The sequence below is a fragment of the Mobula hypostoma genome, chromosome 27, assembly GCF_963921235.1.
Source record: "Mobula hypostoma chromosome 27, sMobHyp1.1, whole genome shotgun sequence".
In the NCBI taxonomy this organism is placed as follows: domain Eukaryota; kingdom Metazoa; phylum Chordata; class Chondrichthyes; order Myliobatiformes; family Myliobatidae; genus Mobula; species Mobula hypostoma.
The window spans coordinates 2,216,707-2,239,643 of NC_086123.1; the positions used below are offsets into that span (position 1 = coordinate 2,216,707).

General features: G+C 42.3%; 1 protein-coding gene across 5 annotated transcripts in view; it reads left to right on the forward strand.

Annotated features, from left to right (window-relative positions):
* The window catches only part of LOC134338347 (oxysterol-binding protein 2-like), a 362,830-nt gene that overhangs the window by 112,735 nt on the left and 227,158 nt on the right, over positions 1-22,937 (forward strand). Inside the window, exon 1 of one of the 5 annotated variants that reach the window (XM_063034123.1) lies at positions 2,364-2,455. The exons of 2 other annotated variants lie outside the window; for them this stretch is intronic. The gene's annotated coding sequence lies outside the window, so the exon portion shown is untranslated. Of the gene's footprint in view, positions 1-2,363; positions 2,456-2,927; positions 3,269-3,292; positions 3,329-22,937 lie in introns of those variants that run through there. 2 more of the 5 variants (XM_063034122.1, XM_063034124.1) reach the window with 2 other exon arrangements.

Sequence of the window (22,937 nt, forward strand, 5' to 3'; positions counted from 1 at the left end):
TTTCCACATCTACTCTGTCTAGGCCTTTCAAGATTCGAAAGGTTTGAATGAGATTCCCCCCCCCATCCTTCTGAATTCCAGCAAGTACAAACCCAGAGCCATCAAATGTTCCTTGTATGATAACCCTTTCATTCCTGGAATCATCCTTGTGAACCTCTTCTGGACCCTATCCAATGCCAGCACAACTTTGCTTTTGTAATCTTTTGCCTCAGCATCACATCCTTGCTTTTGTAATCTAGACCTCTTAAGTTAACCTTTAGGGTGTTCTGCACAAAGACTCCCTAGTCCCTTTGCATCTCAGATGTTTGGATTTTCTCTCCATTTAGAAAATAGTCTGCATATTTATTTTGACTGCCAAAGTGCATGACCATGCATTTTTCAACATTGTATTTCATTTGCCACTTCGTTGCCCATTCTCCTAATCTGTCTAGGTCCTTCTGCATCCTACCTGTTTCCTCAACACTACTTGCCCTCACCAATCTTCGTATCATCTGCAAACCTTGCAACAAAGCCGTCTATTCCATCATCTAAATCATTTATATAGAACATAAAAAGAAGTGGTCCCAACAATAACCCCTGCGAACACCACTAGTCACTGGCAGACAACCAGAAAAGGATCTTTTTATTCCCCCTCACTGCCTCCTACCAATCAGCCAGTATTCTGACCACATTAGTAACTTTCCTGTAATACCATGGGCTCTTAATGTGGTAAGCAGCCTCATGTGTGGCACCTTGTCAAAGGCCTACTGAAAGTCCAAGTATACAACATCTACTACATCCCCTTTATCCATCCTACTTGTAATCTCCTCAAAGAATTCCAACAGCTTCCACATGCCAGATTTTCCCTGAAGGAAACCATGCTGACTTTGTACTACCTTGTCCTGTCTTATCAAGTACTGCACCACCTCATGCTTAACAATTGACTCTAACATCTTCCCAACCACTAAGGTCAGGCTAACTGGTAAACCCTGCTAAACCCTTTCTACTGATAGGAGAAAGAGCAAAGGTGGGTTACTGACGTCTTAAAACTAGTTGCTTTGAGCAGATGGGGCTCGTCAGCAGTGGTTGAATGTCTCTAAGGTGGCGAGTTCAAAGCTGACTGTCAACTCCTGCGACACAACTGGTTCCAAAACGGGTCATTTCTTGGTCTGCTGTACGGGCAACGGGTTGCTCTCCATGTTGTACTGTCGTGGCTTGCCGATCAACTTTGACCTAGACAGCTAGGGTCGACCCCGACCAACTGAGGGCCTTGAAAAAGTGGGGTTTGGGGAACTGGGGCAAGAGAATGAAGAGACAAGAGACTGCATATGCTGGAATCTGGCGCAAGAAATACATTTCTGGAGGAACGCAGAGGATCTAGTTTTTCGGGAGGAAACGAACTGTCAACATTTAAGGGCGTCTCGGTAGCGTATCCCTCTACAGCGCCCGCGATCGGGGTTCTGTTCCTGCCGTTCCCTGTGAGTTCCCTCCCGCATCCCAAAGACGTAGGTTAGAGTTAGTGAGTTGTGAGCACGCTCCGTGAGTGCTGAAAGCCTGACACGGGCATCCTGAACCCGTATTGGTCGCAAATGATATATTTCACTGTATGTTTCAAAGTTTTGATGATCATGTGACAAATAAAGCTACTCTTTCTCTCTATTTTTTAATCTTCGCGTCGAGCATGGGGACGGAGAGTGGAGAAAACCAGTACATAAAGCAGAGAGGAAATGGGGAGGCATCGACCAGTAGGCAATTGCTGGACTAGGGAGGGGTGGAGTTGGGAGACACAGGTAGGTGGCTGATAGCTGAGCTGAGGTCATTTTAAGGCAGAAAGTAAAATTGCAGATGCTGCAAACACACAATAAAATCCCCGTTAAAAATAATTGACTTGAAAAATAACACACACAGAAAATGCTGGAGGAACTCGGCAGGCCAGAAAAACATCTATGGAAAAGAGTACAGGCGACGTTTCGGGCCGAGAAACGTCGACTGTACTCTTCTCCATAGATGCTGCCTGGCCTGCTGAGCTCCTCCAGCATTTTGTGTGTGTTGCTTGGATTTCCAGCATCCTCAGATTTTATCTTGTATGTGACATGAAAAATAAATTTATTTCCACAGGTGAGTATTTTTATTTCTAACCGAAAGCGGAGGAGGTGGGGGATAATCCCTTCCTGAACCGCTCATTTTTTTCCCGACTTGCAATCTTCTCCGCACTTCTGAGCAGTGCTGGAAGTTTTAGGCTGCGAATTCAGAATGTGCTTGACAAAATTCAGCCGTGTGCTATGTGGCTGGTTAGCTCCCGAATTAATCTGAGTCTCAACTGGTTTTGAATCGGTAAATCAGATTGTGTTGGATTTGATTGTACGGAGGCAAGTGTAGGTGACCTCGCCTCGGCTCACGAATCGAGTGCTGGGCAGGCGAGCAGATTTCACGATAGTGGCACTAGGGAATCCGGACAACAGTTGGCGTCTTGCAGGTACAGTACTCTCCTCGCCTGGTGCTTCAATTGGCAGACGTGGAGATGTTGCGGAGAGTCCGCCACCTCACCGCCATAAATGTCTTCTGTGTTATGCAAGTCCCAAACGACCAGGTTCAGGAACAGTTATTAATTACCCTTCAACTATCAGGCTCCGGAATCAGCGTGTATCAATGATTTCACTCACCGCCGCTCTCTACTGGTTCCACAACCTATGACTCACTTTAAAGAAATCTTCAACTCATGTTCTGGGTATTACTTATTCGTTTGTTTATTTATTTATTTATTATATATTTCGTATTCGCAGTTTGTCTTCTGGACACTGGTAAGCTTGTGTGCGATTTTTCATTGGTTCTGTTGCATTTCTTAATTCTGCTGTAAACGCCTGATCTCAGGGTAGTGTCTACGTACTTTAATAATAAATATACCTTGTACTTGGAGCCACACCTGGGATAAACATGTCTGTTTAACTTAGCCCGCTCATATCATGTATCAAAATCCGCCATCGGTATTGCCGAAAATGAAAGAAAATCTCCGGGAAAGTATTTGTTACACATTAGATAAATACAAGGCTTTCTCTATAGACAGTTGGAGACATAAAGCATTTGGTCGCGTTGCTTGCAAGCTGTTAGCAACTGTCAGAGTTAGTGTGCAATGTTATTTTTGGCGGTGGTGTTTTATTGGATGGAAGATGTCTTACGCAGCCCCTGAGCTAGTGGGATTCTGTTCAGTGGGGATGGAGAGAGAGGCTTCGTCTTTCTCTGAAACCGTACGCTGCTCTCCACAAGCTGGGACTGATCCTGTGTACGGAAGGTGAGTGGATCACGTTGACGGGGACGGATTCATCCGAATCGAAGCGAGAATGGGGATGCGGTAGTGATATTCTTCGATTTGCATTTGGCTTTTTTTCTCGTCCATTTGTACTTGTTGTGCTGCCAGTTCAGTCGAGACTTTCATTTTTCTCACTTCGAATCTTCCGCTGCTTAAATCTGTCTGTTTGTATTGTCTCTCTGGCCGTCCTGCAACACAGGATCTCCTATAAGAATCTTTCATCCATACCCTCTCGTTTATCTGAATATCTCGCAATAGCCGCCGAGATTCCAGCGCGACGATTAACTGACACGAGAGTGAGAAGAGAACATTTGGTCTCGGCAATTTTCTATCATTGGTGGTCATATTGCTTTATAAAGTAGAGCCTCGTACGTTGATCCTCGTATCTCGGGAAACGTAAGCGGGAGAAACGGGAATGTTTGGGTCTTTTCATAGCGAGGCGTGATGTGTTTGGCCGATTTGATCTCTCGCGGCACAGGGCAAGGCCATTAGATTATGTGTTTGCTTATTACATCGACAGTAGCAAACCCCAAAATGCAGCCGGAGCATTGAAAGCAGCTCTATAGTTCATCTTTAAAAAAATTCACGGGTGGCTGCGCTGCGCACAGCATACCGGTCAGCACAGAACCAGACCTGATTGCTCGTGAGGGAACTGAGGAGATTTACGAGGATGTTGTCAGGACTGGAGCTCAGGAGCTTCTGGGGTCGTGTTCTTTGCGAGCGAGGAGACTGAAGAGAGATTTAACCATTGTATTAATATGAGGGGTCTACAAAACACGCAGGAGGGCCAAGAACCATAAAGCTAAAGATTTAATGTAGAGGGAGGGGTTAGCAGGGGAGATGAGGATATATATTTCATCCAGAGGGAAGACAGGAGTGTATGGGCAGAAACCCTTACTTACCCCATTAAAACCGGACTTGGAAGTGCTTTTAAGTCACGGACAGGACTGAGCACCCGGTGGGGTGCACGGGCACATTGGACCGAGTATACCCTACTATTTAATAAATGTTCAAAATCGCCCCCCCTATCCTAAACACGTGGTCGGGACCCTCCTCTCCCCCCTCCCCCACCGCGCATTTCTCCTGTTTGCCCTGGCCTCAGGCCGTTATGGGAGTCGGGCTCACGGCCACGGGTTCGATGAAGGCACGGCCACCGTTTGTGTAGAAACAATGCTCTTGCTCGCAGCAACTCCATCCCTGTGCCCAGACTTCGAAGGGTCTGTAATGCGCTGCATCTTTTTTCCGCGGGCGCTCAAGTGCCATTTACTGTACCGGGAGGAGAGGGCGCGGAATGATGACCTGCACATTTGCAGCCGAGCTTTTGGCTCGGGCTGTGATTAAACGAGCTAGATGTAGAGAATTCTGGTAACATCGACCTTAACACCAAGACCGATGCAGGGGCTCACTCGTAAACTCTTGTTTTTACCCGCACATGCTGACTGACCCACTGAGTTCATCCAGGTTTCTTGTTTGTTGCTCCAAATTCCGGCATCTGGACTCTCCTGTATCTCTACCCTAACGCTCAGATATTTTAATTTAGAAAAGCCCCTGGTTTGTTGGATTCCTTAGGGAGAACTGTCCCAAGGTAGGCCTTGAAGTAATTATTGACCAGTTTCTGGTGTCCTGGTTTTAAGCGTGGCCTGGCGGTCTCGGAGAGAAGAACACAGAATGACTTGGCACGGCAGTCTCCACCTGACCCCGGGTTCTGGGAGGAGGAGAGCCAGAAACCGGGGGCTATTTTCCAGCTGTCCCTCAAACCTCGGACGGAGGATGACAGGGGGTGGGAAAGCAGATATCGCTAAGCCCACGCGTTCTCTCCACGTTTGGCTGCAACAGCTCGCTGTCTTCCTCTCTGCCCAAGCTAATGGCTCATCGTTGGGAATGTCAGGTTGCCCGCGTCCAGTAAAGCAACACGGCCAGTGCACCCGAGTCCGAGTCGGTCCCCATCCTTTGCACGTCGCCACGTGGACCTCAGTGTGCAGTGATGTGCTTCAAATTCCTCGGTCATCTCCGCCTGCAGCTTCAGCAGACTGTAGCATGTCTCTTCAGCGGCTGGCAAGGTCAGGAGTACAAGGTCAAAAACCTGTGAGCGAAAATAAAATAAAAGATCTAGTTTGGAAGAGGGACTCAACTTGAGATTTGTTTTCAGCGGGAGTGCTAGTTCAGCTTCCTGAGCTGCGCTCGGTGTGTTGTCCTGGCTTTTATATTTGTGAAGGAACTCAAGCGGGTTACGGGAACGGACCGATTGCTCTGTATCCTGCTGCGATGTTTCGTTGCAAGCGACAGTTTAAAATAGAAGGAGCCTTTCAGAGTTGCTAAATTTGGCAGAGCTGAGGTGGATCAGGAACAGAGGTTCAGATGAGGATGCGGAAAATCATACCGTTCTCAAATTGAGTCAATAGGAAGAGAACTTTGATTGTATTAACGACTTCCGCTGCAATATTATTAATGAGGTGCAAGTGTTCCTCCAGCAGATTACTTGTTGGGCGTTTATTACTGAGGTGAGGAAAATCCTGGTCTACTGCAGAAATTAAAAAGTCAAGACCAAGTGTACCAAGACGGCAGAGTTAATGCTGCTCATCAGTCCATACTTGAATCTGATCCCCGGCTGTAAGAGAGAGAGTTATAGACTTCTCCAGAGATAGAGCTGGTGTGGCGCAGTTAGAAGAGTGGCTGCCCCACAATGGGGTAATCTAGACCCCCCCCCCCCCCAGTCCTGTCGTGTGGTGTTTGCTCGTTTTCTTTGAGATGCGGTTTCTTTGTCTGCTCCGGATTCCTAACATGTCCAGATGCGTGAGTTGGTAGGTTAATTGGCCACTACAAAATGCCCCTAGTTGGCTAGGTGGATGGTAGAATCCGCTATGTATTAATTACTATGTGGGGAGGATTAAAAAGGGATTAGTGCAGGATTGGTGTGAATGGATAGTTGAGACTCAGTGGGCTGAAGGGACTATAACTGTCTACGAATTAATCTAATTTAAAGAAGACTTGAGATTTAAAGAGCCTTAGGAATTGCTGAAGGGAAATGTTTGAAATAGAAGTATCTGTTTATTTGGAGTTTAAAATTGAGCACTTTTGAATGGTAGCTATGTCTACTATTTTTGTAAACCTTGCTGGCATTTTGTAATTGGCCATGAATGGGTGCTGAGCAAATCTTCCTGTGGATCTTCTGCTCATTCTGCCCTAGTTAAGAATTGTCAGAAGCTGATGTTGGAGAACTCATCTGAAGGACAAGAGCTTCAACATAATCCTGAAGTGAAGAAAGATGGTCTAGTTTGGTCTTCAGCTAACTGAAAATTGAAATGTTAATTGTTGATCTAATAGACATGGAGAAATCCTCTTTAAGATCCCTGAGCACCATACGATGCTGAATGTTTGCAAGAGTTGGTGTTTTGTCTTCGAAGCAAAGTGATAGTGGAACGTTTCTACTACATTGCACTCCTAGGTCATATAGTGTTTCTCGATCAAACACAAATGGGACATGTGAGTTTGGATACGGAGTTGAAAGTAAATGATTCTGTATAAGTGCTGCCACTTGCGTACATTTTATTCCCTATCTGTGCTTTAACCTCTGTTTATTTTTTATATAATTCTTTATTCTTATCATTGAATGTTGCTTTTTTGTTGCATGTTACGCCAACATACCACAGCAAATTCCTAATGTGTGTCAATTTATACAGTGAATACAGGTAATCCTTAAACTGATCCTTGACTACATTTCCCAAAATGTCCATCAAAATAATGTTCAGTTATGGTTCTTTATGAACTCATCAAAATTTGGAATCTTAGATAAAGAGTCAAAGCTCATGCCAGTAGTTTCTTCCCAATCAGAATATGTAGAAAAGAGTAAGAGGTAACTTTGGAGCTGCTGTTCAGGAAATGCCAAACTAGCTCTCCTAAATATCCTGTTTGTGAAAGGCATTCAAATCCAAGGGAAGTCTGTGGAATTTGTTGCCATGGATGGCAATGGAGGTCAAGTCATTGGGTGTATTTAAGGCAGAGATCGACAGGTATCTGAGTAGCCAGGGCATCAAAGGTTATGGTGAGAAGGCGGAGGAGTGGGACTAAATGGGAGAATGGATAAGCTCATGATAAAATGGCGGAGCAGACTCGATGGGCCGAATGGCTGACTTCTGCTCCTTTGTCTTATGGTCTTATGGTCAAAGTCAAGAATTTACAATTATACACTTTTGGAAAAATACAAGTTGGTGGAATGGAAGACCAATGGGGTCTGATTTCCAGCATTGAGTACGTAGATGAGAGGAGGCCATATTCAAGGAAGGAGTTTACAGGAGCAGTTGCGTTAAAGTGGAGGGAGATGGAAAAGATCGTATGGAAGAGATTGAGGAGGGAATTGTTGCCACTTGTTTGACTCATAGCAGATGTGAAACAATTTCACATCAGTGATATGGCAAAGGGATTTAAAGTAATTGAAGAGTGGGAAGTGAAAGTAGTTTTGATAGTTACTGCATTAGGAATAAGTTTAGGATGCTTGGTTATTTCAACTTTGTTGGAAGTAATAGAACTCTCCCAATTATTTCCAACAAAATGGAATTATTGCCATGTCAGATGGCTTCCATGGGGTGGAGAAAAGGCCATTGTCTCAGATCAAGGATCTTTTACTGAACTTGCAGAAGTTTTGTTGAATGATTGCAGTAGAATTCTGGGTAAGGATAGTTTCCATTGTATGAGTCAGTAAAAATAACTACATTGTTTTGTAATTGTTTTTGTTTTATTTTTTTTTAATTCCCTGAACTTTGGTTTTTGAATTTGCAATCCAACAAAGATGCAGAGACAATTTACATTTCTAAAAACTGCTATTTTTATATGTTGTCCAATAATGAAAGTGCAGATATCCAAACATCAGAAATTGAAGCAAGATCTTTTGAAACAAAATTAGAGAATGTTGGAAGTACTAAGTGGGTTAAGCAGTATCTGCAGGAAGAAGATCAGAACCAATGTTTCAGGACAAGGATCCTTAATCAAATGGACCTTGAACAAGATCCTGAAAGCTAAAGTGGAAGTGCAGCAAGTGATTAGGAAGGCAAATAGCATGTTTAATTACTTCTATTTGCTTTTATTATTGAGACAATTTTTGTACATGAAGATCTGTTTCTACAATTACACAGGGCCTGGTGAAACTGCGCCTGGTTTATGAGTGCGGTTTTGGTCTCCTTACCTACAAAAAAGAAGTACACCTGTCACTTGGGAAGTGCAAAGAAAATTTACTGGTCTAATTCCTGGTTTACATGTTTTAACCTGTAAAGAGGGAAGACCACCAATTCAAGTGTAATCTCAATTGTAACATGGGAAAGCAGAGCTGTCATTATACATTAATCTTCCAGAAGCAAAATGTAACTTGTAATTCTAGTTGCAAGGTAAGTATTAACCAGAGTACCATGGGGCAAACCACAGCTCCTTCCTGAGGCAATGTCTTGGAACCTTCTACATCCTCAATGTAATGTTTCATTCTTTGATAGCATCCCTTCAGTCTTGCATTAGGGTAGCTGTTGGCTGTTTCTGAAGTGGGATTCAAGTCTATAACCTGCTGCACAAACTGAGTTAAGGGTAACATTATTTACAATAAATTCCCTCTAACCATCATCAATAGGCAATAGTGGGTGATAGTAAAGCTTAACTGTCCTTGAACAAGATCCTGAAAGCTAAAGTGGAAGTGCAGCAAGTGATTAGGAAGGCAAATAGCATGTTTAATTACTTCTATTTGCTTTTATTATTGAGACAATTTTTGTACACGAAGATCTGTTTCTACAATTACACAGGGCCTGGTGAAACTGCGCCTGGTTTATGAGTGCGGTTTTGGTCTCCTTACCTACAAAAAAGAAGTACACCTGTCACTTGGGAAGTGCAAAGAAAATTTACTGGTCTAATTCCTGGTATGCACAGTTTGCCATAAGAAGACAGATTCTATATATTAGGTCTATATTCTTTAAAGTTCAGAAGAATAAAAATAGATAATTTTGAAATTTACAGAATTTCCATGGTTTAGTAGTTGAGGTCCAGGGATTACCTTCCTTGATGCAAGGGATTTCTTCACTCAGATTGATGAACCTATGGAGATCTGTACCCTGGAGGACTGTAGAGTCTTGGTCATTGAATTTATTAAAGTCAAAGAGTCAAAAATACTACAGCACAGAAACAGGCCCTTCAGCCCATCTAGTATGTGCCAAACCATTAATCTGCCTAGTCCCATAGACCTGCACCTCGACATTAACTCTCCATACCCTCTCATATATGTACCTGTCCAAATTACTCTTACATGTTGAAATTTACCCGTATTCACCACTTGTACTGGCAGCTTGTTCCACACTGTCACCACCCTCTCAGTGAAGAAGTTGCCTGAAACATTTCACTCTTAACGCATGACCTCCAGTTCCAGTCTTAACCATCCTCTGTGGAAAAAGATTGCTTTTACCCCATCTATACCCCTTATAATTTTGTATGTGGCTATTAAATCTCCCCTCAATCTTCTACATTTTAGAGAATAAAGTTCTAACCTATTCGGCCTTTCCCTGAGGTCTCAGGTCCTTAAGTCCCAGCAACATCCCTGTAGATTTTCTCTGTCCTCTTTCAGTTTTATTGACATCCTTCCCACAGATAGGTGTCCAAAACTGCACCAAATACTCCAAATTAGGCCTCACTGATTTCTTATACTATACAACTTCAACATAACATCCCAACTTCGATACTCAATACGTTGATTTATGAAGGCCAGTGTGCCAAAAAATTACTATTATGACGCTATCTACCTGTAATGCCATTTTCAAGCAATTATGGATCTGTATTCCCATATCCCTCTGTTCTAATGCACTCCTCAGTGCCCTACTGCATACCATGTAAGAGCTACCCTGGTTGGTCCTCCCAAAGTTCAACACCTGACACTTGTCTGTATTAAATTCCATCCGTCATTTCTCAGACTTGAAGCAATGGATGACCTACTGCTGGTCCTATTTCTGCTCATGTCCTAACTAATCCTAGAACATTTGTTTATTGGGTAGCCTTTTATGTTCCTTGAAAATCTCAGGTAGTGATAACCTGGATGCCATACAACTGATTCTAGGCAATTTATATTTTTCAGTAGAGATATCTTGACATTTGCCTCTCCTCTCCTTATAAGTCTCGTGACCACTTGGCTACAAGACCAATTGTAGCTGCTAATCTGGGTTTTGTGGGTTACTGAAATATCATCTCATTTTCATAATAAGAGATCACGCTGCATCCAAGACATTGGCATCATTGTTTTATTAGCAAGTGTTGGTAATAGAGTATACTTAATAATCCAAGATTGTTCTTTCTTATTGTTGTTACTAATGATTTATCCATGAATCATTTTTAATGTTGCTACTTCATGAATATGAAAAATTTAGAATTAATATGTATAGAAATAATTATAGAATCTCCAGAAATAGTCACAATCATGCTTAATAATACAGTATTGATTTTGAATGAATTTCTATGTTCACAATGAAGGACTTTGGTGCAACTAAACTGATTGAACAGGCAGTCAACACTATCCTTGTATGATGAAATGGCAACTGCCATATTGTATACCATTCATGGAACACGCATAACATTAAAGGGTTGTCTTTGCACTTGGAAAATATCAATTTTTGAAAAGTATCCAAACATGGATTCTAATTGGTTACTTCTTGCTTGTCTCCAGTGTTTTGATTCACTTAAACCATGAGAAAGTGTGGTAGATGGAGTCAGAGAAGAGGGCAGGGAGAAACAAAATATGTATAACAGTATCACTTCTGACTCCTTAAAATTGATTTGTCAATTATGAACATGTTCTAACTGCTCCAGATTTTTTTTATTATTAGGAAAACAGCAAATTTCACAACATATGTCAGTGATAATAAACCTGATTCTGGTAGTGGTGACAGCATGTAAGATTACAGGTGATAGGGATTTTGTCACTGCTAATGGTCCATCATGGATAAAGAAGGTTTGAAGGTTATGGCAAGTAGGATGAATGTGGTTGGAAAGTCTTGGTTGGCATGGACCAATTGGGCTGAAGGCCTTGTTTCTGTGCCCCATGACTCTATGTATTCATTTTCTGGGGTCTAAGCATTATTGGCAGCCCTTTCCTAACTGCACTTGAAGATGATGGTCAACTGCATTCTTTTACCACAGTAATTCCGATGAAGGCGCTCACCCAATGTTGCTCGGGAATGAGTTCCAGGATTTACTGTAGATTGAACAGTGACATATTTCCAAAGTAGAATGATGCCTGAAACAGAGAAGAACCTGCAGATGGTGGTATTCCATTCTGATCGTTGGGTTTGAGAGATACTGTTAGAATAGCTTGGGCGAGTAACTGTAGAGCATTTCTAGATGGTACACTGAGTGCTTGTGGAGAAAAGACTGAGTACTTAGGGTGTTAATTAAGCTTGGCAAAAAAGGACTGCTGGAGGAATCTAGTGGATCATGCAGCATCTCTGGAGGAAAAAGGAGTGGATGACATTTCTGGTCGACATTCAACTGTAAAGCCAGCTGACGGGTTTTATCAGAAGCCAGCTTGGTCAACAGCTGACTTGGCACCAAAGGCAGTCACTCTCAGCTCAGCTTTGGAATTGAGCTTTTTGGTCCTTTGGTTTGAACCAAAGCTGTGATAAAGTCTGGAGCCCAGTTTCAAACTATGTAATAGTAAGAAGGTTATTCATGAGTAAATGGCATCTAAGAGAACGGTGATGATACTGTCAATCGATTTACAGATGACTGGCAGACGACCATAAAACCTAAGACATAGGAGCAGAATTGGGCCATTCAGCCCATCGAGTCTGCTTTCCCAGAATAATTCTTGTCATCCTCCTTTTGGACCCTCTCTGATGCTAGCGCATCCTTTCTCAGATAAGAGGCCAAAATCTGCTCACAGTATTCCAAGTGTGGTCTAACCAATGCCTTATAAAGCTTCAGCATCATATCCTTGGTCGTAAATTCTCATCCTCTTGAAATGAATGCTGACTTTGAATTTGCCTTACTTACCACTGACTCAACCTGCAAGTTAGCCTTTAGGGATTTCTGCACAAGGACTCTCAAGTCCCTTTGCAATTCTCATTTTTGAATTTCCTCCCCATTTAAAAAACAGTCTATGTCTTTATTCTTTCTATCAAAGTGCATGACCATGCACTTCCCTGCACTATATTCCATCTGCCTTCTCTTTGCCCACTCTCCCATTCTATGTAAGTGTTTCTGCAGACTCTCTTCCCCCTCCCCCTACTCCACCTGCCTTTTTATCATCTGCAAACTTGGCCACAAAGCCATCAATTCCATCATCCAAATTGTTGGCGTATAAATTGAAAAGAAGTGGTCCCAATACTGAACCCTGCGGAACACCATTAGTCACTGGCAACCAAACAAAAAAGGCCACCTTTATTCCCACTCGTTGCCTCCTGCTATCAACCAATCTTTTATCCATGCTAGTCCAACTGGTCCAGGTAACTTAACTTCCTTCAGATCTTTCAGCTTCTGAAGCACCTTCTGCCTAGTAATAGTAACTACACTCACTTTTGCCCTCTGGCAAACTTGAATTTCTGGCACACTGCTAGTGTCTTCCATAGTGAAGACTGTTGCAAAATACTTACTAAGTTCATCTGACATTTCTTTGTCCCCCATTAATACCTCTCCATCGTCATTTTCCAGTGGTCCAGTATCCACTCTCGCCTCTCCTTTACTCTTTATATATCTGGGAAAGAAAACTTTTGGTGTGCTTTTTTATATTATCGGCTAGCTTAACTTCATATCTAATCTGTTCTCTCCTTATGGCTTCTTTAGTTGCCTTCTGTTAGTTTTTAAAAGCTTCCATCTAACTTCCTATTAATTTTGCTGTATTATAAGTCCCCCTTTTTGTTTTTATGCTGTCTTTGACTTTCCTCGTCAGCCATGGTTGTCTCATTCTCCCTTTAGAATATTTCTTCATCTTTGGGATGTAGCTATCCTGTACCTTCCGAATTGCCCTTAGAAACTTCAGCAATTCTGTTCTGCTGTCATCTCTGCTAGTGTCCACTTCTAATCAACTTTGGCCAGCTTCTCTCTCATATCGCTTTAATTTCCTTCACTCCTCTGTAATACTGATCCATTTAATCTATCTTCTCCCTCTCAAACTACAGGGTAAATTCTATCATATTATGATCACTGTCTCCTAAGGGTTCCTTTATTTTAAGCTCCCTCATCAAATCTGGTTCATTACACAACACCCAATCCAGAATAGCTTTATCCGTAGTGGGCTCAATCACAGGCTGTTCTAAAAAGTCATCTCGTAGGCGTTCTACAAGCTACCTGTCAGCAGCAACCTGATTTTCCCAATCTACCGGCATATTGTAATCTCCCATGACTATCGTAACATTGCCTTTTTTACATTCTTTTTCTATCTCATGTTGTAATTTGTACCCCATATCCTGGCTACTGTTTGGAGGCCTGTATACTGTATAACTCTTATGAGGGTCTTTTTATCCTTGGAGTTTCTTAACTCTATCCACAAGAACTCTCCATCTTTCAATCCTATGTCACCTGTTTCTAAGGATTCAATTTCATTTTTTTACCAACAGAGCCACCACAGATCGCTGCCTGCCTTCCTATTCTTTTGATGCACTGTGTATCCTTGGGTGTTAACCTCCCAACTGCTATCTTCTTTCAGCCATGACTCACTGATGCACATGTAATGCCTGCCAATCTCTAACTGTGTTACATTATTTTGTATACTAAGTGCATTATAACATTTTCAGTTCTGAATTCAGCACCATTTTTGATTTTACCCCAGTTACACTTCACTTCATCCCACTGACTATAATTTTGCTCTATCATATCTGCCTGTCCTTCATCAGTCTTACTACACACTGCATATACTTGTATACCAGCTGCCCCATCTTCAGCCCTGTCTCTCCTGTTCCTATCCCTCTCGCAAATTAGTTTAAAGCAGTGGAAAACTGATTGGGGAATATTAGACATCCTGGATTTGTCCTTCATTAAAATGGGAAATGCTGGAAGTACTCAGCTGGAGAGGCAGCATGTATGGAAGTGAAGCAGTTGGAGATTTGAAATGTCATTTGTTTTTCTTTCCATAGATGCACCTGACCTGCTGAGTTTTTCCAGCATTTTGTTTCAATTTCAGAATTTCCATTCCCAGACACTCTTTGATTTCAAGTACTGTTGGACTTATCCTGCTTATTGTTAACATAAAACTGAGCAATATTCGCCATTGTTGGGTAGACATCACTGTTGTACAGAGGCACACCTGGTTTTGGAACAGATTTTTAAATGAATGAGCAAGTTAATTATTTGAAGATTTCACAAAGCAATATGTTACATATATTTAATTTATATTTGTTACTCTTTGTTGTAAAGAGAGTTGTCTTCTACGCATGATAAGCACAGTAGCGAGCCTAGAACTGAGCAAGAAGCTTTATCATGTTTGTTTAATTTGAGCGTGTAGTTAGGTTTTAGTGCTTCTCTTCTATTGGATTCTGTCTAATTAGATCCTCTCCTTTCCTATTAAATACAAGAGATTCTGTAGTTGCCGGAAATCCAGAGCAACACTGACAAAATGCTGGAGGAACTCAGCGGGTCATACAGCATCTATGGAGCGGAATAAACTTTCGAGGTCCTGGGCTGAGTACTAATGTAGGATCTCAGCCCGAAACGGCAATTCTTTATTCCTCTCCATAGATGCTGCCTAACCTTTTGAGTTCCACCAGCATGTTGTGGGTGTTGCTCTCCTATTAAATTCCTTCCTGTTCAGCCCTTTACCTCTTTAACCTATCACCTTCCAGCTCTTTACTTCACCACCACCCCCTCCTCCACCTTCTCCCTCATCTGGCCTCACCCGTCACCTGCCCCTTGTACTCCTCCCCTCCCCCTTATTCTGGCTTCTGTTCTCTTCCTTTCCAGTCTTGATCAAAAACTCTCTATGTCCCCCTCTCGATGCTGCGTGCCTGAGTTCCAACAGCATTTTGAATGTGTTGCTCAACATTTCCAGCATCTGCAGAATCTTTTGTGAAACTGAATTGTGGATTGTTTTAAAGTGAGCAAACTGATGGTAGAAATTCATGATGACTTGTAATGGTGGCTGGAAGTACCAGTGGTATTGCTCTGCACCTGGTTTCAGATCACTGCTGTTCACTGTATTTCAGTTGTACCGTCATGGAGTAGTATCAAAATTTGTGGATGGTACTATAGTAAGAGGGGTAGCTAATTATTTAGAAAACTGTGGGAAATGTAAAGAATGTTAGTACTTTAAGGGAAAAGACCAAAACTAGACTGATTCATCTCGCTCCCCCACCCACCTGGCTTCACCAGTCACCTTCCAAGTTGTACTTTTTTCCCTTCCCAGTTTCTTATTCCAGCTTCCTCCCCCTTCCATTTCAGTCCTGATGAAGGGTTTCGGTCTGAAAAGTCAACTGTTATATACAGATGCTGCCTGACCTGCTGAATTTCCTCCAGCATTTTTTAATTGATTATTTATTGAGATCCAGTGAGTAATAGACCTTTTCAGTCCTTTAAGCCGCGCCACCCAACAATGCCTGATATATCATAGCCTAATCATAGGACAATTTAAAATGACCAGTTAATCTTCCAACTAGTATGTCTTTGGATTGTGGGAGGAAACCCACATGGTCACGGGAAGAATGTACAAATTCGTTACAGGCAACGGCGGGAATTGAACCTGGGTCACTGGTACTGTAAAGCATTGTGCTGACCACTAAGCTACCGTGTCATACATTTTGCTTACTTTAAATTCAATATTATTAAGTATGAACTGACAGTAGCAAACATAGGAAAAGCAATTATGTTCTGAATGAAAGTAGGCAGAGTAATGGGGGTGAGGGATTCACTGAGTATTAAAGATTTCATATTGAAAAGGGTAATATAGGGCTGGGTTTTTAATGAGAAATTAAGTATAAAAGTCAAAAGATACCAATGTGAAATCTTAATAACATTTTGGTTAAGTTTGCTTGAAACCAAGAGCAGGTAATTCGTAGTTCCTGTTAATGCATTAATAGGGTTATACTCATGAGGAAATTAAAGTTCAGAATTCAAAGTAAAATTTATTATCAGAGGACACATGTCACCTCATACAACCCTGAGATTTTTTTCTGCAGGCATACTTAGCCAATCTATTGAACAGTAACTGTGAAGTATAACACAGTACGTGTGCTTGCAACACTGTGTGTCCGACAGAGTGATCAGCAGCACTGGGGCTCCACAGGGGACTGTCTTGTCTCCCTTTCTCTTCACCGTCTACACCTCGGACTTCAACTACTGCACAGAGTCTTGCCATCTTCAGAAGTTTTCTGATGACTCTGCCATAGTTCGATGCATCAGCAAGGGAGATGAGGCTGAGTACAGGGCTACGGTAGGAAACTTTGTCACGTGGTGTGAGCAGAATTATCTGCAACTTAATGTGAAAAAGTCTAAGGAGCTGGTGGTGGACCTGAGGAGGGCTAAGGCACTGGTGACCCCTGTTTCCATCCAGGGAGTCAGTGTGGACATGGTGGAGGATTACAAATACCTGGGGATACGAATTGACAATAAACTGGACTGGTCAAAGAACACTGAGGCTGTCTACAAGAAGGGTCAGAACTGTCTCTGTTTCCTGAGGAGACTGAGGTCCTTTAACATCTGTTGGACGATGCTGAGGATGTTCTACGAGTCTGTGGTGGCCAGTGCTATCATGTTTGCTGTTGTGTGCTGGGGCAGCAGGCTGAGGGTAGCAGACACCAACAGAATCAACAAACTCATTCGTAAGGCCAGTGATGTTGTGGGGGTGGAACTGGACTCTCTCACGGTGGTGTCGGAAAAGAGGATGCTGTCCAAGTTGCATGCCATCTTGGACAATGTCTCCCATAATGTACTGGTTGACACAGGAGTACATTCAGCCAGAGACTCATTCCACCGAGATGCAACACTGAGCGTCGTAGGAAGTCATTCCTGCCTGTGGCCATCAAACTTTACAACTCCTCCCTTGGAGGGTCAGACACCCTGAGCCGATAGGCTGGTTCTGGGCTTATTTCCATCTGGCATAATTTACATATTACTATTTAATTATTTATGGTTTTATATTACTATATTTATACTCTATTGGTTGGTGCAACTGTAACAAAACCCAATTTCCCTCGGGATCAATAAAGTATGTCTATCTATCTATCTATAAACATCAGGAACTGTAAACCAACTGTGAAGATGTAGATATAAATGAAAAACAATAAAAATGAGCATGAAATAACAATATAAAAGAATCTTTAAATTAGCGTAGTTATCCCCTTTTATTTGAACCTGATGCTTGAGGTGTAGTAACTGTTCTTGAACCTGGCGATGTGAGTCATGAGGCACCTGTACCTTTTACCTGATGGCAGCAGCAAGAAGAGAGCATGCTCTGGGTGCTGAGGAGCTTTGATGATGGATGTTGCTTTTCTATGGCAATGTTTCATGTAGATGTGCTCAATGGTTGGGTAGGATCTACTGAGCCAAATCCACTACCTTTTGTCGGATTTTCCGCTCAATGGCATTGGTGTTCTCATACCAGGCTCTAATGCAGCCAGTCAGCACACTTTCTAACGCACATCTGTAGAAGTTTTCCAAGGTTTTTGATGACATGCCAAATGTCCGCAGTCTCCTGAGGAAGTAGAGATGCTGTCATGCTTTCTTCACAATAATATTTACATAATGCGTCCAGGATGGGTCCTCTGAGATAGTGACATCATGGAATTTAAAGCTACTGACCCTCTCCACCTCTGATCCCCTGATGATTGCTGGCTCCTGGACCTCTGGTTTCCCTCTCCTGAAGTCTACAATCAGTTCATTGGTCTTATTGACATTGAGTGAGTGGTTGTTGTTACTACACCACTCAGCCAAATTTTCAGTCACCCTTCTTTGATACAGCCCACAACAGTGGTGTCATCAGAAAACTTGTATATGGTATTGGAACTGTACTTAGCCACACAGTCATAGGTGTATAGCGAGTAGAGCAGGGGTCTAAGCACACATCCCTGTGGTCCTCCTGTGCTGATGGAGATTGTGGAGGAGATGTTTTTGCCAATCTGAAATGACTGGGGTCTACAAGTGAGGAAATCCAGGATCCAATTGCACAAGGGGGTATTGAGGCCCAAGCCTTGGAGTTTACTGATTAGTTTTGAGGAGATGATGGTGTTAAATGCCAAGCTGTAATTGATACAGAGCATCCTGATGTACGTATCTTTGCTATCCAGATACTCCAGGGCTGGGTGAAGAACCAACAAGATAGCATCTGCTGTAGCGAACTGGAGCAGATCCAAGTCACCATTCAGACAGGAGCTGATATACTTCAACACCAACCTCACATGAAATGAATGTTAAATGTATGGTATTTTACCACGAAGAATCACAAGTATGTTATAGACTTGCAACAAAAGCAGGAGACATATAGAACATAGAAAATTACATCACAGTACAGGCTCTTTGGCCCATGATGACTGCTGACCTTTTAAGGTCTGAGATCTGGCCTTGATCTGTGCCTCTCATCATCTTGTACTACTCTAACAAGTCACCTCTCATCCTCCTTCACTCCAGAGAGAAAAGTTCTAGTTCGCTCAACCTCTTCTCGTAATACACATCATTTGAATAAAGGAGAAGGCTGGTACAGTTGTTTGGAGTAGGAGAGAGGAAATTAGAAGGGATACTGTAATTCTAAAGACCAAGATGCGACTTCATGCAGCTTGATGCTGAGCTGATGGTAGTGTCTTTGGTGACAAGCCATATTTGGAAAAGTGTGGGTGGAATTGTTGTCAGGCATTAATCAGCGCTCTATTAAAATCAAGTACAATTAAAGTGTTGTGTGCTGTACTTGACTCTAGGATTGTTGAGGTTGTAGAAAGCGTATGACTCAGATTCTTTACAATGATAATATGCTGCCAGAAGATGTTATTAAAAGGAAGGCCTGGAGACTTCTATTAGCAAGTGTAGTGATGCAGGTAGTAAGACAATGTAGGACAAGGTTAGTAAGACAGCATAGGACAAGGCAGACAGAAGATGATTGCTTTCAATTCTGCAGAACAAAGATCTGTAAGTGCAAGGTTAAATGTAAGCGACAAGGCAAAGACTACGATAAACTCGCATGCATTGAGAGAATTAGCAGAGTCTTGAGGCTGTGGCACACTCTTGCAAAAGGTGGCACAGTAGCATAGTGGTTAACTTAACACTGTTACAGCACTAGCAGCTTGGGTTCATTGCCTGCTGCTGGCTGTAAAGAGTTTATAATTCTGCCTGTGACAGTGTGGATTTCCTCCGGGTGCTCTGTTTCTCTCCCGTGTTCCAAAATACATATGGGTTAGTAGGTTAATTAGTCTCATGGGGGTAACTGGGTGTCATGGAAGGGTCTGTTACCAAGCCGTATCTTTAAATAAATAAAATAAAATAAATTAAAGTTGGTTGAAATGGAAATAGAGGAGTGCAGGATAAGGGTTTTACAGAAATGCAGAGTTCACAGTAAATCCTTTGGAATGGTGAGGAGATCTGTTGTGGTCCGGCAGTGAAAGCCTCATGAATGTCCCGCACTAATTATGTAGAACTGCATTGGTAAGGATTATTTGAAGACTTGCAAAATGATAAATGAGGTGGGCATGTCTGTACAATTAGTTTGATTCATGTACCTGTGAAAAGTTGCCTTACCCTTCGTGTAGTTTGCTTCAGAGGGCATTGACAACAAACTGATTTATTACCTGATTTCAGAGTTCTTAAGTTTCGGCTTTGTTTTCCTCACTACAGAAAGTTAATAAGCAACACAGTCTTGGGGAGAGGCTCGTTATAAAAGATCCACGGTGCTCAGTAGAAGACAATAGTTCTATGACAATAGTTAATCTTATTTAGACAGAGGGCGTTGATTCTCACTGAACCAGTGCCAAGCAAATGTGCAGTACTGTGCAAAAACCTCAGACACATATATATAGCTATGGTGCCTTAGACGTTTGCACAGTGCTGTTTTTGTCAACGTGGAGCGGAGACCGAGTTTATAAATCTGATGGGGACAAAAGGATGTTGGGAATGGTGAGGGTGGAGTACTGTGGGAGGGGTGTGAGACAGGTGGCAGAGAAGGAGTGCTGGGGTAGGGGTTGGTGTTAGTGCAGACATACCCATCCCTGAGACACCAGGCAAGATCATTTAATTCCAAACAATTGGTTTATTAATCATTGCAGCATATCTCTCTCCCTTCCCCCTTTCCCAATCATGATTCCCTGACACGTTCTCACACTCAGTCCACAAAAAAGATCCATATCATGAAATTAGTCTATTTTTGTGGCAGCAAGTTACCACAGTACTATGCAAAGGTTTTAGGTACCCTAGCTATACGGTATATGCGTCTAAAGTTTTTGCACAGTGCTGTAAGTGGGATTGCCAGTGCACTGCTGTCTATTTTGTGCTTCCGGACCAGATGAATTTCACCCCCTCTTTGTCATTTGCTTTAATTTTTTTTTACATACATATAATGTTGCACCATAGCAAGAGCTTTCTGTGAATCAACATGCATTATCTATTGTTTTCCTTTTATGCACACAGCAAACCTTTACCAAAACTTCTTGCTAGCAATGACTCTGGTTCAGTCCTGACCTGTAATGCTCCCTGCAGGGAGTTTGCGATCACATGCTTTCCCCCAATCCCTGGTTTCCTCCTGCATCCTAAAGACACGTGGTTTAGTAGCTTAGCTGCCTACAGAAAATTGCTCCTAGTGTAGGTAGGTGATAGAAGAAGTGTGAGAGATGATGGCCATGTGATAGAGAATAGGCTACAGGAAGATATGTGTTATGTTCCAGTGATTGGGAGAGTCCAGAATGTGAGAATTGGCTATGTCGAAGCTAGAAGCCTATCCTCCGTAATGTGCACTCAATTAAAAAGTCTGGCATCCATCTCTTTTTACTTGATCTCAGCACCACGAGTAGCAATGCTAGACCTTACAACACAGAATCAAATCATCTGGCCGAACTAATTTGTCTTGGCATTTAGCCTTCAAATGAGCAAATAGACCTGTTCTCACAACCTTTCACATATAATCTTTCTGTAGCCACTGACTGATTAAGATTTCTAAATGTTCATTATTTTGTGCTATATTGGGCCTTGCAGTTACAAAAAAATCACAGATGGACCATTTTTCTTTGTCACTCCTTATTCTCCTTTATAAGACCATAAGTGCATGAGCATACACTTTCCAACATTATATTTCATTTGCCACTTCTTTCCCCATTCCCCTAAACTATCTAAATCTCTGCAGGCTCTCTGTTTCCTCAACACTGCCCACTCCTCCACCTATCTTTGTATCATCGGCAAATTTAGCCTCAGATCCATTAATCCCATAGTTCAAATCATTGAGGTGCATCGTAAAAAGCAGCGGTCCCAACACCGACCACTGTGGAACTCCACTGATAATTGGCAGCCAACCAGAATAAGATCCCTTTATTCCCACTCTCTTGTTTTCTGCCAATCAGCCAATGCTCCACCCATCCTAGTAAATTCCCTGAAATTCCATGGGTTCTTATCTTGCTAAGCAGCCTCATGTGCGGCACCTTGTTAAGGGCCTTCTGAAAATTCAAGTACACCACATCCACTGCATCTCCTTTGTCTATCCTACTTGTAATTTCCTCAAAAAAAATTGAAGTAGGTTAGTCAGGCAGGATTTTCCTTTCAGGAAACCATGCAGGCTTTGGCCTATCTTGTCATGTGCCTCCAGGTACAACGTAATCTCATCCCTAGCAATCGATTCCAGCAACTTCACAACCACTGATGTCAGGCTAACAGGTCTATAGTTTCCCTTCTGCTGCCTCCCACCCTTCTTAAATAGCGGAGTAACATTTGCAAAGTTACTCCACTTTGATACAGTGTCCAATCCCAAATGGTTGCAGTAGAATCAGTACAAAAGAGAAAACAGGATCTTTCATGTCCACCCGAAGAACAGATGGATTTGTGGTTTAACATTTCACTTGTAACCCTGCAGAGCCCCTTAATACTGCAGTGGAGTGTCTATCTTGCTGATGTGCTGGATTAACACTTCGAACCTTTGATTGGCTCTAAAGGTACTTATGATGAGAAAAGGCTGACAATTAATATGTTTCTTTTTTCTTGTTTCCTTTTGTTTATCATGAAGCGTCAGGTTTTCTTCCACTTTTTGTTGACATGGACTATATTTAACTATTACGAGGGGTGATTGGTAAGTTCGTGGCCTAAGGTAGAAGAAGTCAATTTTAGAAAATCTAACACATTTATTTTTTCCTACATCGACACACTTAGTCCAGCGGTCGTGGAGCATATGGATCCCTTCTTTGAAGAAGTCGGCGTCTTGGATCTCACAGCAGGAGTGATTGATAAGTTCGTAGCCTAAGTTAGAAGGTTATTAACTTCAAACTTTCCACATGATCACTCAAAGAGTTGAACTGCACGTGCATGTAACAAGAACTATATAACTCATCTCCTTCCACTGTAGGCCACGAACTCAATCAATCCCTGCTGTGGACCACCTGAAGGTCCAAGACACTCTCATTACATGCTTGTGCAGTTCAACTCTTTGAGTGATAATGCAGGAAGTTTGAAGTTAATAACTCATCTCCACGAACTTATCAGTCACCCCTGCTGTGGACCACTTCTACAAAGAAGAGATCCATATGCTCCACGT